The sequence below is a fragment of the Bos grunniens genome, chromosome 21 (assembly GCF_055505025.1).
Source record: "Bos grunniens cultivar Pamir isolate PY7600 chromosome 21, Bosgru_T2T1.0, whole genome shotgun sequence".
Lineage (NCBI taxonomy): Eukaryota > Metazoa > Chordata > Mammalia > Artiodactyla > Bovidae > Bos > Bos grunniens.
In genome coordinates, this window is record NC_141185.1 from 34,027,743 (window position 1) to 34,043,784 (window position 16,042).

The 16,042-nt window shown below is 40.6% G+C and overlaps 1 protein-coding gene across 23 annotated transcripts in view; it reads left to right on the forward strand.

Annotated features, from left to right (window-relative positions):
* LOC147349347 (uncharacterized) overlaps positions 1-16,042 on the forward strand; it is a 690,773-nt gene that overhangs the window by 46,057 nt on the left and 628,674 nt on the right. Inside the window, exon 3 of one of the 23 annotated variants that reach the window (XR_015150405.1) lies at positions 12,804-13,753. The exons of the other annotated variants lie outside the window; for them this stretch is intronic. The gene's annotated coding sequence lies outside the window, so the exon portion shown is untranslated. Of the gene's footprint in view, positions 1-12,803; positions 13,754-16,042 lie in introns of those variants that run through there. 23 annotated transcript variants of the gene reach the window in all.

A 16,042-nucleotide genomic window follows, 5' to 3' on the forward strand; every position in this document is an offset into this window, starting at 1 on the left:
AAGACTGTAAAGCTTACTGTGTGGTTGGCAATGTTTATATCATGAAAGAATGGTGAAAGTGCAGATTATTCACAGAAGAATAAAAAAAGGAATTCAAGAGCTAAACTAACAGCTCCAGGCAGGTATAATCTCAATATCACCGTATAGTTTATCAAGTGTGTCTTAAATGTAATATGCTAAATAGTCTCATAAGATAGGCATTAACCAGTCTTTTTAATAAATTTTTATTGAAGTATAATTGATTTCCAATGCTGTGTTTAATTTTTGCTGTACAGCAAAGTGACTCAGTTATATATATATATATATATATATATATATATATATATATATATATTTGGCATTACCAAATCTTGATGCTGGGAAAGTTAACCCATAAATATTTAAACATAATGTTTTACTTAAAAAGTAGATCCAATAAATGGCTCAGATGGTAAAGAAGAGAAAAAAAATACAAAACTTCTTGGAACAAATTAGAAGACAGAGGCCTGATAGAGATATTTGAATAAAAATAAAAGTAGAGAAAATTAACCGGTTGAAAAAAAGATCTATAAACTATGGGTGTAATTTATGATTGTGTTCTAATGTAAAATCCCAGTCTTATTATTAGCAGTGCGGAAGACATCAACACTCAGACGCTAGTGGAAGCCCCATTCTGCCACAAATGAAATATTTGCTACATCATTGCCTTGCCTGGGTAATAATTTCTTTCTTCAGAGGACTGAGGAAACAACCAGAAGAACTAATGTTCTAGATCAATGGTGTCCCCCAAGGCGTGGCAGTTGAGGGAGAGGATGTGTCTTTGCAAAATCCCCTCAGATGGCTCAGACACCTTCCCCTTCACATTTGAAAACTGCTCTTAGATTTGCTTCTAACTAACAGGAAGCAATAGTTTGTTAAAGGATATGAGGTTATCAGATATTTAACACACCAGATACTTCACCTAGTCCTACATTAAATAAGCCCAGATATTAGGAAAAAAGATTTTGAAAAATTTGACAAAAGGGTGGATACTCATCATTGTTGAGCAATTGCTCTGGTCCTGGCATGGAGCTAGACAGTTACACAACTGAACAAAAATTATTTAATACTTTCTTAAAAGTCACGAGTATTACATGGTAACATATTATCAAATTACCAAGGGGGAGGAAATAAAGATTCAGAGATTACATCACTTGGCTCCAGCTTCTACAGGCAGCCAGAGCAGAGCTACCATCTGTACTCATCAGTCTAGGTCCAAAGCCCAGGCTTTCTGAGTGTGACCCGTGAACTGAAAACCTGATAGGTCTAACCATCTCTCAAATGCCCCTCCAGGAGACACCTAAATAAATCCTTGTTATGGCACACAAAATCTCTCATGTGTTCAGATTTAAGAGGAACGCATGCAAAAGGTGAAAGGTGGGCATTCCAGAGGCTGGAATAATCCCATAAGAGTAAATATTAAGATTAAACCCAAAGGTTTCCAAAACTGAAGAGGACTATACTGACCATTTTCTAAGCATGTGAGACACACACAGAGAGTATGCAATACACTACTGCATGGGGAAGATAACATAATATTATTGAATTACAAAGGGGCAAAAGTTTCTGCTTGTCCAACTTTCATATTCTTCACCATATTTCCAAGTACTGTATAACAGTAGTAATCTAGTATGAAAAAAATCCAGGAACTATAAAAAGTTTTCACTCCTTTACCCCCTCCTGCTGCTAAATCTTTAATAGCATTTGTAATCTCCTCTGTCATCTGAGGTTTTTCCAATCTTAATTTACCTTTCTGAGTCTCCATTGTGCTCAGTCAGACACAGTATCTAATTAACTACCTGAGAAAAGTCGCTGTGAGCCCACAAAGAGATACACAATTGGCTTAATTAGAACCAAAAAAAGCACTATTAAAAGGAAAGTTTCATCCTGTGCCTCTGTGCATGTATAAGCCTTTCATACATGGAAAATGCTTACATTTAGTCATTTTACACACACTGGATGTAAATTACAAGTTTTGCCGTTCTTAGTATGTGGTCGGTGGCAATGCTTAATGGATTATTTGTACTAATTACCTTGGCAGTTCCTTATTTCTGTCTGTCTTAGCATTGAGCAACCCTAGAGGTTGTTGATGAGTAAAAACTAAAGTTCTTGTTAGTAGGATTAGGTTAGTAGCCAAGATCACTATTGCTATTTTTGGCAGATAGTGCATCTCTTCTTGATATAGCACTTCTACTTAAAAAAAAAATCATTTTCTATTTCAAACATCTGGAATTAGAAAATTATGGAGGAGCTGAGGATTCTCCCCTTACCCCCATCCCCCCACCCCCCACCGCCCTGCCGCTCCAGCTGCCACCCCAGCTCAAGCTTAGGATTGTTCCTCAAACGGAAGTGTGCCACAACTCAATCCATCCCCCAAGGAAACTGTGTGTTTCCCTGGATCACTCCGTGGGCTCCCACAAGTCTTGTTTCATCTGGTCCAGTACATTGCTGAGACCCTCGGGTGGTGGTCTGTACTCTTTCTGATGGACTTTTAGTTCCCTGGCATCTCTGTTTACTAGGTTACCAGTGATGCTCTGAACACAGCCTGAACTGTCTCATGACAGCTGGAATTTTGTGATTTTTCAGGATTTTTCAAATTTTCAGGAATTTTGTGAGCTGGCGAATGTCACTGTCATTGTTGTTTAGTTGCCAAGTTGTGTCCAGCTTTTCTGCGAGCCCATGGACTGTAGTCCACCAGGCTCCTCTGTCCATGGGATTTCCCAGACAAGAATATTGGAGTGGGTTGCCATTTCCTTCTCCAGGCTGATGTCATGGAGGAGCCTAAAATGGGCTGTGATTGGTGTATTTGCACCACAGAAATCAGCAAATGCCACAAATTAGGGATCCTCCTATTCTAAGAACCATTTGTTCAGTATTTACCAGCATAGCTCTGGTGGCAGGTAATAAATCCTTACTCTTGCACTCAGAGCTAATTGAAAAGATCATCTGACAGCCCAAAGACCGATTTTTCTTGTTTCTCATTTCTGAAAACAAGTAGCTTCACTAATACAGCTGAAAGATCTCTTAGGAAAAAATTCTCCTTCCCCACCCCTGCCTCCCTACCTCCCTTAATTCACAGCCCTCATTTTTCCAATCACTTCCCTTTCAAGTTTATGCTAAGTCAGACATGCTCCAAGGTGGTTTCTTCTTGTGGTTGTCCTACTAAATAATACTGTGCACTTTATTTGGTCTCTACTACAAGCCTAATGTGGAGTTTTATGATATAGCCTTTTTAGTTTTAAAAGAATAATCAATTCTAGATAGAGACCCAAACTCAGGTTAGATTCTCTCTCTACTCCCAGCCCTGTTGAATCATTATATAAAGACAAATGCAGTAGGAGAAGACTTGATGTCAGAGGACTTGAGTATAAGTAGTGGATACACCTTGCTAGTTGGGAAGGAGATAAATTTCCTTGCATTTCCTGTCATTTTCTGCCTGCCAATGCAGGAGACAAAGGTTCAATCCCTGGGTTAGGAAGATCCCCTGGAGGAGAAAATGGCAACCCACTCCAGTACTCTTGCCTGGATAATCCCATGGACAGAGGAGCTTGGTGGCATACTGCCCATGGGGTCACAAAGAAATTGGATGTGACTGGGCAGCTACACATATTATTCTCTAGGAGAGGTGCAGTGGCTTGTTTTATTCATGATTGTCAAAGTGCCACTTCTTAATTTTCCCCTCTATGGGATCCAGTTGCCAAGGGAGGAGTCGTCCTGAGTTTCCCTCCATGGTGTCTGCTTTACATAGTGAGAACTCCAGGCAGTTCAGTATTGTTGAAACTGACAGGAAAGTCTCTTTGATTTTAGAATTTTGTATTAGGAAGCCCTTGGTTCTTATACACCTAGATCACGTTCTTCAATTTATTCTTAATAATAAAAGTGATATTCAGACGTCTTTGTCTTTTAAGTTTCAAAACTCAAAAAAGAGAAGAGGAGTTTGATTTTTGGGTCCCTTAAAACACCAACTGGCTTCCTTGATAACTCAGTTGGTAAAAAATCTGCCTGCAATGCAGGAGACCCCAGTTTGATTCCTGGGTCAGGAAGATCTGCTGGAGAAGGGATAGGCTACTCACTCCAGTATTCTTGGGCTTCCTCTGCGGCTCAGCTGGTAAAGAACCTGCTTGCAGTGCAGGAGAGCTGGGTTCAATCCCTGGGTTGGGAAGATCCCCTGGAGAAGGGAAAGGCTACCCACTCCAGTATTGTGGCCTGGAGAATCGTGACCCCTATAGTCCATGGGGTCACAAAGAGACAGACACGATTGAGCAACTTTCACTTCAAACATCAAAACTAATGTAACTTGGGATTACTTAAGTTCTATTTCTGCATTAGTGAAAAAGAGGAAGGTTACCAACATTGTAGGGTCCCTTGATTCCCAGGTGGCACAATAGTAAAGAATCCACTTACCAGTGCAAGAGACATAGGAGACAAAGGTTCAAACCTTGTATCAGGAAGATCCTCTGGAGGAGGAAATGGCAACTCACTGAAGTATTCTTGCCTGAGAAAACCATGAACAGAGGAGCCTGGTGGGCTCTAGCCATGGGGTTGCAAAGAGTCAGAAATGACTGAGCAGCAGCAGTAGCAGCCTTAAGTCACCAACTATTTACAGAATACCTATTGCACTTTCACAGTTTATCATGATCCACACAGTCAAAGGCTTTGGCACAGTCAATAAAGCAGAAATAGATGTTTTTCTGGACCTCTCTTGCTTTTTTGATGCTCTAGGAGATATTGGCAATTTGATTTCTGATTCCTCTGCCTTTTATAAATCCAGCTTGAGCATCTGGAAGTTCACAGTTCACGTACTGTTGAAGCCTGGCTTGGAAAAATTTGGGCATTACTTTACTAGTGTGTGAAATGAGTACAATTGTGCAGTAGTTTGAGCATTCTTTGGCATCACTTTCTTTGGGATTGGAATGAAAACTGACCTTTTCCAGTCCTGTGGCCACTTCTGAGTTTTCCAAATTTGCTGGCATATTGAGTGCAGCACTTTCACAGCGTCATCTTTTAGGATTTGAAATAGCTCCACTGGAATTCCATCACTTCCATTAGTTTTGTTCGTAGTGATCTTCCCAAGGCCCACTTGACTTCACATTCCAGGATGTCTGGCTCTAGGTGAGTGATCACACCATAGTGATTATCTGGGTCATGAAGATCTTTTTTTGTGTAGTTCTTCTGTGTATTCTTGCCACTTCTTTTTATATCTTCAGCTTCTGTAAGGTCCGTATCATTTCTGTCCTTTATTGAGCCTATCTTTGCATGAAATATTCCCTTGGTGTCTCTAATTTTCTTGAAGAGATTTCTAGTCTTCCCCTTTCTATTGTTTTCCTCTATTTCTTTGCAATGATGACTGAGGAAGGCTTTCTTATCTCTTCTTGCTATTCTTTGGAACTCTGCATTCAAATGGGTATATGTTTCCTTCTCTCCTTTGCTTTTCGCTTTTCTTCTATTCCCAGCTATTTGCAAGGCCTCCTCAGACAGCCATTTTGCTTTTTTGAATTTCTTTTTCTTGGGGATGGTCTTGATCCCTGTCTCCTGGTCAATGTCATGAACCTCCATCCATAGTTCATCAGGCACTCTGTCTATCAGATCTAGTCACCTAAATCTATTGGTTACTTCCACTATATAATCATAAGGGATTTGATTTAGGTCATCAAATGGTCTAGTGGTTTTCCCTACTTTCTTCAATTTAAGTCTGAATTCGGCAATAAGGAGTTCATGATCTGAGCCACAGTCAGCTCCTGGTCTTGTTTTTGCTGACTGTGTAGAGCTTCTCCAACTTTGGCTGCAAAGAAAATAATAAATCTGATTTCGGTGTTGACCACCTGGTGATGTTCTTGTGTAAAGTCTTCTCTTGTATTGTTGGAAGAGGGTATTTGCTATGACCAGTGTGTTCTCTTGGCAAAACTCTATTAGCCTTTGACCAGTAGCCACAAAACCTTTGCTGTGTGGAGCACAATAAACCGTGGAAAATTCTGAAAGAGATGGGAATACCAGACCACCTGACCTGACTCTTGAGAAATCTGTATGCAGGTCAGGAAGCAACAGTTAGAACTGGACATGGAACAACAGACTGGTTCCAAATAGGAAAAGGAGTACGTCAAGGCTGTATATTGTCACCCTGCTTATTTCACTTATATGCAGAACATCATGAGAAATGCTGGGCTGAATGAAGCACAAGCTGGAATCAAGATTGCTGGGAGAAGTATCAATAACCTCAGATATGCAGATGACACCACCCTTATGGCAGAAAGCAAACAAGAACTAAAGAGCCTCTTGATGACAGTGAAAGTGAAAAGTGGAAAAGTTGGCTTAAAGCTTAACATTCAGAAAACTAAGATCATGGCATCTGGTCCCATCACTTCATGGCAAATAGATGTGGAAACAGTGGAAACAGTGGCAGACATTAATTTTGGGGGCTCCAAAATCACTGCAGATGGTGATTGCAGCCATGAAATTAAAAGACGCTTACTCCTTGAAAGGAAAGTTATGATCAACCTAGACAGCATATTAAAAAGCAGAGACATTACTTTGCCAAAAAGGTCCATCTAGTCAAGGCTATGGTTTTTCCAGTAGTCATGTATGAATGTGAGAGTTGGACTATAAAGAAAGCTGAGTGCCAAAGAATTGATGCTTTTGAACTGTGGTGTTGGAGAAGACTTTGAGAGTCCTTTGGACTGCAAGGAGATCCAATCAGTCCATCCTAAAGAAAATCAGTCCTAAATATTCACTGGAAAGACTGGTGTTGAAGCTGAAACTCCAATGCTTTGGCCACCATCTGAGTCATTTGAAAAGACCCTGATCCTGGGAAAGATTGAAGCTGGGAGGAGAATGGGGCGACAGAGGATGAGATGGTTGGATGGCATCACTGACTCAATGGACCTGAGTTTGAGTAAACCCCAGGAGTTGGTGATGGACAGGGAGGCCTGGCATGCTACAGTCCATGGGGTCACAAAGAGTCAGACATGACTGAGCGACTGAACTGAACTGAACCTATTGTACTTACTGCTACTGCTGCTGCTAAGTCGCTTCAGTCATGTCCAACTCTGTGCGACCCCATAGACAGCGGCCCACCAGGCTCCCCCATCCCTGTGATTCTCCAGGCAAGAACACTGGAGTGGGTTGCCATTTCCTTCTCCAATGCATGAAAGTGAAAAGTGAAGGTGAAGTCGCTCAGTACTGTCTGACTCTTCACGACCCCATGGACTGCAGCCTACCAGGCTCCTCTGTCCATGGGATTTTCCAGGCAACAGTACTGGAGTGGGGTGCCATTGCCTTCTCCGATTGTACTTACTAAGTGCCTATATGCATCAAGTACTGCCCAAGATACTGGGAACATTATGTCCCAGGCACTATGAGCCCTCAGTTCAGTTCAGTTCAGTCGCTCAGTCTTGTCCGACTCTTTGTGACCCCATGAATCACAGCACGCCAGATCTCCCTGTCCATCACCAACTCCCGGAGTTCACGCAGACTCACGTCCATCAAGTCAGTGATGCCATCCAGCCATCTCATCCTCTGTCGTCCCCTTCTCCTCCTGCCCCCAATCCCTCCCAGCATCAGAGTCTTTTCCAATGAGTCAACTCTTTGCATGAGGTGGCCAAAGTATTGGAGTTTCAGCTTTAGCATCATTCCTTCCAAAGAAATACCAGGGCTGATGTCCTTCAGAATGGACTGGTTGGATCTCCTTGCAGTTCAAGGGACTCTCAAGAGTCTTCTCCAACACCACAGTTCAAAAGCATCAATTCTTTGGTGCTCAGCTTTCTTCACGGTCCAACTCTCACATCCATACATGACCACTGGAAAAACCATAGCCTTGACTAGATGGACCTTTGTTGGCAAAGTAATGTGTCTGCTATAGACATGCAAAAAAGAGTTCTGCATAAAGTTTATAATCTAGAAAAGAGCAATAATATTATACTCTGAGTATAATAATAGGCACATGGAAAAGGGAGAATAGAACTTTGATAAGGTGGAGTTCAATGATGGAAAAGACAGATTTTTTTCTTAAATAACTTCTCCCCAACAAATCTTTTACCAAAGTCATTTTTCTTTTAATTTCTCCTCATAGTTCCTGAGAAATATGCTAATGGATAGAAATGAAAAAGAAGGGCTGAATAACCTATGTACTATCATTGATCCTTAAAAAGTCAAGGATTGACCACACTGACATTTGTCAAACTGTATTAGTTTTCCAGGGAGGCCAAAACAGTACCACAGGCTCAGTGGCTGAAACAACAAAATTTTATTTCTCCCAGTTTTGGAAGCCAAAAATGAAACATACAGGTATTGGTTTCCTCTAAAGTCTTTCTTTTTGGTTTGTAGACAGTCATCTCTGTGTATCTACACTTAGTCTTGCCTCTGCGCATGTTTATGCTTTAATCTCTTCTTCACGTCTTTTTCCACTTTAATCTTTTTTTTCATTTAAATAATTGAAGTATGTAATTGATTTACCTTGTAACTCTGTGAGGCTATGCTGTGAGGCTTGTGGGATCTGAGTTCTTCCACCAGGGATCACACCAGGGCCCCTGGCCGTGGAAGCAGAAAGTCCCAACCACTGGACTTCCAGGGAATTCCCTTAATCTTCTTATGAATATAACAGTCATATTGGATGAGGGCTTTCTCTAAGGACCCTATTTATGTGGTTACTTCTTCAGAGACCATATTTCCAAACACAGTTTCCTTCTGAGTTACCGGGGCTAAGAGCTTCAACATAGAAATTTCAAGAGGACACAGTTCAGTCCATAATAGCCACCTTGTGGGAAACTTCTCTAGCAGTACTTAGGAACTTAGCTATAATTTTGAAAATCAAATATTCCTTTCTATAAGTCAGTGATTTGCCAAATTGTCCTTAATAAGTACATCCTTTTCCTCACTTATGAATTTTACCTTTCTATATTACTTTTTGATAATACTGGCTTTTGGGGGATTTTTTTTTAATTTTGGGGGGCTTCCTTGTGGCTAAGCTGGTAAAGAATCTGCCTGCAATGTGGGAGACCTAGGTTCGATCCCTGTGTTGGGAAGATCCCCTGGAGAAGGGAAAGGCTACCCACTCTAGTATTGTGGCCTGGAGAATTCCATGGGGATGCAAAGAGTCAGACAGGACTGAGCGACTTTCACTTTCACATATGGAACTATTCAATTAAGAAATAGTTGCAAACTTATGACTGTTAAAATTCTTTTATATTTGTTTTTATCAGAAGGAAGAATTTCACCTAAGAGAACTTGCTAGGTTTCTTAATCTCCAGCTTTCCTAGTCCTTTGTCATGCTAAGAATTGCCTTGGGGGCAAAATGAAGGAGTAAATCAATCAAGAAGCATTGAATTCATGCAGTTATTCTTTTCCAGTTGCGCTATTTATGTATTTTTCAGGAAATTGTAGAAACTGTTAAAAGAGAGTGTTGTGAAAATGGAAAACTCTTAGCAAATGATTTATTTTTGGGAAAGAGACCTTGGTGGGAGCATACCTATCATCTGAAATTATCTAAATTTGTGCATGGAGATTTAATAAGCATTAGAATTCCATTGATAAGAAATCTGCATATCCTTTGCCATGTCTCTGCTATGCTTACAGATGGTTGGAATTTTACTATCAACCTGTGCCAAATGTATTGAAACTGGAACAAATATCTTTTAATCCTTAGGCCGTGTGCATCCTTGTCATCCTGACTCTGCTTTAACGTATTCTACTTTTCTGCCTTTATTCTCTAAAGTATTTTATCTTTGCTATCCTTCCTCTCTGCATTCTACTTTCCTATTCCATATCTCAGTAGGTTTCTTTTTGAGGTTCTGGAGAGTTCTAAGGAAAATAGTTCAAACAGCAACCCTAAGGAAATAGAAGTATCCAAATTAACGCACCCAGTTCCATGGCCCGTGTGATCAAGCAGCAATTCATTTGGAGACCAATGCAATAGTTTAGATTTTAGCAGCTGAAAAATCTCTAGTAGAGAATATCTTAGATCTAATAAAACTTTAATGAGGATTTTGTTTTCCCTTTAATCTTGATATTATTAAAGTTTTGTGGCCTTTAAATCTAGGGAACAATCAATCATTGTGTGTCTTTTAGTCTCATGAGCAGAGAACTTAAATGTTAGTACCACATTAATTGATCTGGGGGGAGAAAGCCTTCCTGAGTTTCAGCTGCTTTTAACTGCTTACTAAGCTTCAACTCGAAGAAGGCAATGGCACCCTACTCCAGTACTCTTGCCTGGAAAATCCCATGGATGGAGGAGCCTGGTAGGCTGCAGTCCATGAGGTTGCTAAGAGTCGGACACTACTGAGCGACTTCACTTTTCACTTTCATGCATTGGAGAAGGAAATGGCAACCCACTCCAGTGTTCTTGCCTGGAGAATCCCAGGGATGGGGGAGCCTGGTAGGAGGCCGTCTATGGGGTCCCACAGAGTTGGACATGACTGAAGTGACTTAGCAGCAGCAGCAAGCTTCAACTACCTGTACAACACAACTAAATTTGGGAATACTGAATTAGTAAAAGTAGTAGACAGGCAAATTTATTTTTCTCATTCCCATTACAGAGTGTTTTTCTTCTCACCATGGTCTCTGAAGTGAAGAGTCAAGTTGTGGTTTAGTCACTGAGTTGTGTCTGACCCTTTGCAACCCCATGGACTGTAGCGTGCCAAGCTTCTTTGTCCATGGGATTTCCCAAGCAAGAGTACTGAAGTGAGTTGTCATTTCCTTCTCCAGGGATCTTCCCAACCCAGGAATCAAACCTGTGTCTCCTGCATTGGCAGGCAGATTCTTAACCACTGAGCCACCAGGGAAGCCAGGAGAGTCAGTAATAGTAAAGAATATGAGAAATCAAAATGAACTATATACTTATTATTCCTTTTCTCTAGAAAAACATCTTATTAATCATATAAATAATACTAAAAATGAAAATAATACTAATATTCATATAAACATCTAACATTTATTGTGAATGTATTGCCTGCCAAGTACCCATACATTATTACCTCATTTAAAGTTGAAATTGAAAATGTATTATTATTCACATTTTACCAAAACAAAAAAAAAATCAAACTCAAATTTTAGAAAAACCTGGGTCACACAGCAATTAAATGACAAAACCAAATGCCCTGTCTTTCTCCAATAACTTCTCACTGTTTTTAACCATTTTGGTGTAATAGCCAATGGATACATCTAACTTAGTGTATCATTTGAAAAGGAAATTTTTGATTGATTATAAAAACAACTTACTGTCTCAAAAACCACTCTCTAAAACTTTTTTCCAATAAATATTTAAGGAAATATATTTTATATCATTTTATAAAAATGTAAATTGACCTAGAAAAAATTAATGTATTTCTCAAATGCAGGTAATAAGGGAAATGGGAATTAGGTATTCTGGAAGAAGAGAGAAATTATGTTAGAATATTAAAATTTTAATAATGTTCTGCTCCTTGCCACAGATGTAATACTTATGTTTGAATCTTAGAATAAGCCTGGGGAATTTTATATTGAACTGGCAAAGAGATTTTCTTTCAGCTTGGGCTTTCTTGTTTTCTAGACTTCAACTGTTTTGTTTATCTGATGCTGTTTTTATTCTTTTATTCTCTTATGTATTTTCTTGCTTTCTCTTTTATTTTTTTTAAGCTCTATTCCCAGAAGATTTTCTTTCAGAATATAGGTGTATTTCTAAGAAAATGGCATAGGGAGTGGGTTCCCCAGAGCTCAGTTCTCAAGAAGTAAAACAGCTCAATATAAATAAAACAAGGAATCAGTTCCAGACTTGGCTGAAAATCTTGACAGAGATACTAGATCCTTAGTCTGCTATTTCCTAACTTCTTCACATCAATTAACACTTCATTTTCGGTGAAAGTGTCAGAAGTTTTTTTGAATGTGAGGTTAATTAAGATTTTAAGACAATTGAGTGTCAGTGTTGGCTGTTTGGTTTGAATGGCGCAACTCCAAGAAATTTTCCTTAAAACACATTAGGTCCTGAAATACAGGACACATTCTCAAGATATAACATGGAATAGGCCAGGCCAGCACACTGTTCCTACGAAGTGAGTCTAAGTGTCACCAGATTGATTATTGGAGAGCTCCCAAAGGGGAAAAAGTTAAAATAGCACGCAGAACAACTCTAGCATCATTCGGATAACTAGTATATAAATATTTACTGATGAACCATATATTGTATATTTCAGACCTGCAAAAAATTGAAACATAATACATCAGCCTATGTATACTGATGGACCTGTGACGACAAAGAGATGCCTTTAACTGTAAAGTGTTTACACAGATTCAGTGCTAAAGAGTGTGCTGTGGTGAATTAGCAAAATTAAAGCCTCTGACTTTGGACCCCTGAACTTCATGGTTTGCTTTGAATCTTTGGGTTACCATGGCAACTTCTGCCACCAGGAGACAGGTCCATAGGGGACAGACTCTTTCTCAGGCTTCCTGGCAACTTTTGCCTCACCAATCCCAAAGGGCCCTTACACACAGGAAAGTGCTTATGTTAGCACCCCTTAACTTTGTCATAGACACAAGAAAAGGTCCGGAATTTGGTGATTTATAGGCAAGAAATATAAAGTAGCTTCAATTTTTGCAGTGATTGCAGATGTTGGTTACTAAGGATAGTGTTTTGTTTTTTTAGGGGGTGGTGGCAAATTTTGCTCAGAAACTGTGATTGTCTTTGCCAATTGTTTATCTAACATGAGTTCACTGCTGGGATTTCACAGGCCAATAGTGCACAGGATGATGTCACTTAATAAGCCAAGAAAGAAATAACATAGTCTAAACAACTGATAGATTAATTTACACTTTTGTTCCAGGCCATAGGATGTGAAAGGAATCAAATCCAAGTGTAGTGGAGGTCTACCTTTTCTACAAGCTTGGGTTCCTCAGGAGAGACTGGATCTTGCACACCAAGGAATGACATCCAACTGCCAGCACAGAATAAAAATTCCTTGTTGCTAAAGCATGAGACCAGGGAATTAGGGTGACTGGTGTTGACAGGTAGTCATCTTCTCTGGCTGCTGCAGGGTTTGTCCCACTGCCTGTGGAGGAGTTGCCATTATCACTGCAGGAGCTGCGCCCCAAGGTCTTCAGAGAGCTATACCAGCAAAGGGTAGCTTTGCTCAGTGCCAGACTCTCAGATCGCCCGAACTCTGAGTGTTTATTGTCTAAATGCCTTCTTACCATATTTGCTTCTTCATCTGTTTTTATTGATAAGCACCCAGTAGCTGAGCACTGTGCTGTGCTGTGCTAAGTTGCTTCATCGTGACCAACTCTTTGCGACCCTATGGACAGTAAGCTGCCAAGCTTCTCTGTCCATGAGATTTTCCAGGCAAGAACACTGGAGTGTGTTGCCATGCCCTCCTCCAGGGGATCTTCCTGACCCAGGGATGGAACCCACATCTCTTACATCTCCTGCATTGGCAAGTGTGTTCTTTACCGCTAGCACCATCAGGGAAGGGCAGCTGAGCTCTGAGTGCTGATCAAAAGACAACAGATGGGATGATGACATCCTGATACAGCCTAAGCTAAGTCGCTTCAGTCATGTCCAACTCTGTGTGACCCCATAGACGGCAGCCCACCAGGCTCCCCCATCCCTGGGATTCTCCAGGCAAGAACACTGGAGTGGGTTGCCGTTTCCTTCTCCAATGCAGGAAAGTGAAAAAGTGAAAGTGAACTCGCTCAGTTGTGTCCGACTCTTCGCGACCCCATAGACTGCAGCCTACCAGGCTCCTCCATCCATGGGAGTTTCCAGGCAAGAGTACTGGATTGGGGTGCCATTGCCTTCTCCGATACAGCCTACTTCACTCTTATATTAAAACAATTCTACTTCTAAAAATAACTTCTTTATTTTGTGTCTTTGTCATAAATAAGTAGATTAAAACAACTTCACTTAAGTGATGTAATAAATAAGTGGATTTGAAATTTTATCAATTCACAACAGTCTCCTTGAGGGTCTTCTGACTTTGTGGGCTAGGATCAACTTTGTTTCTCTCTGCTGTGGTTTTATGTTGCACTTTTTGAAATAGAAATGTGTAACCCTTGGGTAACTGATGTATTTTTGCTTAAAGCTTCAGTCTTGGCCTGGCAGTGGCCTACTCAATTCAGTTCAGTTCAGTTCAGTTCAGTCCAGTCGCTCAGTCATGTCTGACTCTTTGCAACCCCATGAATTGCAGCATGCCAGGCCTCCCTGTCCATCACCAACTCCCGGAGTTCACTCAGACTCACATCCATCAAGTCAGTGATGCCATCCAGCCATCTCATCCTCTGCTGTCCCCTTCTCCTCCTGCCCCCAATCCCTCCCACCATCAGAGTCTTTTCCAATGAGTTAACTCTTCACATGAGGTGGCCAAAGTACTGGAATTTCAGCTTTAGCATCATTCCTTCCAAAGAACACCAAAGACTGATCTCCTTCAGAATGGACTGGTTGGATCTCCTTGCAGTCCAAGGGACTCTCAGGAGTCTTCTCCAACACCACAGTTCAAAAGCATCAATTCTTCAGCACTCAGCCTTCTTCACAGTCCAACTCTCACATCCATACATGACCACTGGAAAAACCATAGCCTTGACTAGACGAACCTTTGTTGGCAAAGTAATGTCTCTGCTTTTGAATATTCTATCTAGGTTGGTCATAACTTTCCTTCCAAGGAGTAGGCGTCTTTTAATTTCATGCCTGCAAATACATTTCTGTTGCTTTGTTGGCTCTTCTTCAATCTCTCTTGGTGGTTTCTCCAGTTCTAAAATTCAGAGACTCACAAAGCTCTATTTTCATAAACCATGTGATAACTTTAAATTTCTACGTGCTTGCCCTCCACATCTTATTCAGAATCCTTCAGTACTTGTGACGTCTTATAATATGGAAGGATCAGGTTTTTCATTGCATCATACTGTTCTTCCACATGGGCTGCTGTAGTGTCTCAACTGCCTACCCCTGCTATTAATAGATTTAATTATTAATGAAATGTTTATTACTTTGTTAAAAAAACTCTCTCAGTAGCCACAGCTAGGGTTTCTTGAATTCAAAGGTGGATCTTCTTACAATTGGTAATATATGTTGATACTGATGCTGAAAGCTCAGCCTCTGTGCACTGATGCCAAATAGATTATTGGAGACAGAGTTCTGGGTGAAGTAGAAGTGAATAGTTTTATTGCTTTGCCAGGCAAATAGGGACACAGTGGGCTCCTACCCTGAAAACCTGTGTGTCCCAACCCAGGAGCATTTGGTGTGGAGTTTTATAGCAATGGTTCAAGGATGGGGTTGCTGATAAAGATTACTCTGTATAGGGCCTGTACTCCTTTAATCTGGTCTCAGGTAGCCTGATGAGTTTCTGTGGTTTCTTTAATCTGGCCTCAGGTGGTCTCTTGAAAAGCTTCTCACGTTTCTTTAAACTGAATGAAGAATGCCAACATCTCCCTTTTTTGGGGGTTCTAGCTCTGTAGAGAGCACCCCTTAAGGCGGGACCGGGCCCCTGCCCCCAGCCTGCACTCCTGTTTCTTGATTGCTTCTCCTGTGCCTCTACATTCCCTCCATCTCCAGATCAGCAATTGTTAGAATCTTACCTTCGGAACTCTGGGAAGGTCACTTGAGTCTGTTCCCTACCAACAATGCTCAGGAGCCCTACAGGGTCCTGCTTGGTTTCACTCCTTGTATCTGCACATATACATACAAATATAAATAAGAATAAGCATATAATAAGTATATGCTCTTTTCTTATTTTTTTTTTAGCCTGAAAAAATTCAAAGGTAAGGATTTCAGTCTTTGGGGGAGTTAGTATTTGCTGGTTGGTCTTCTAAGCCTAGTTACTATATATTTTCAGTACCCATACTTATCTGGATGCTTATACCCTAGACTGTTTCTCTACAATAGTAAATACTCCAAAAAGATACTAACCTCTGTGGTCATAGTTTATCTGTGGAAATATTTATCTAAGAATTTGAATCTAAATCTTTATTCATTATGAGAGAGTGTCAAGCTCACCGCCTTCCTCCCTCTGTCCTGTTGCCACACAGCATCTCTTTCTTACCTAACTTACCACTCACCTTTCTTTTTGGTTTC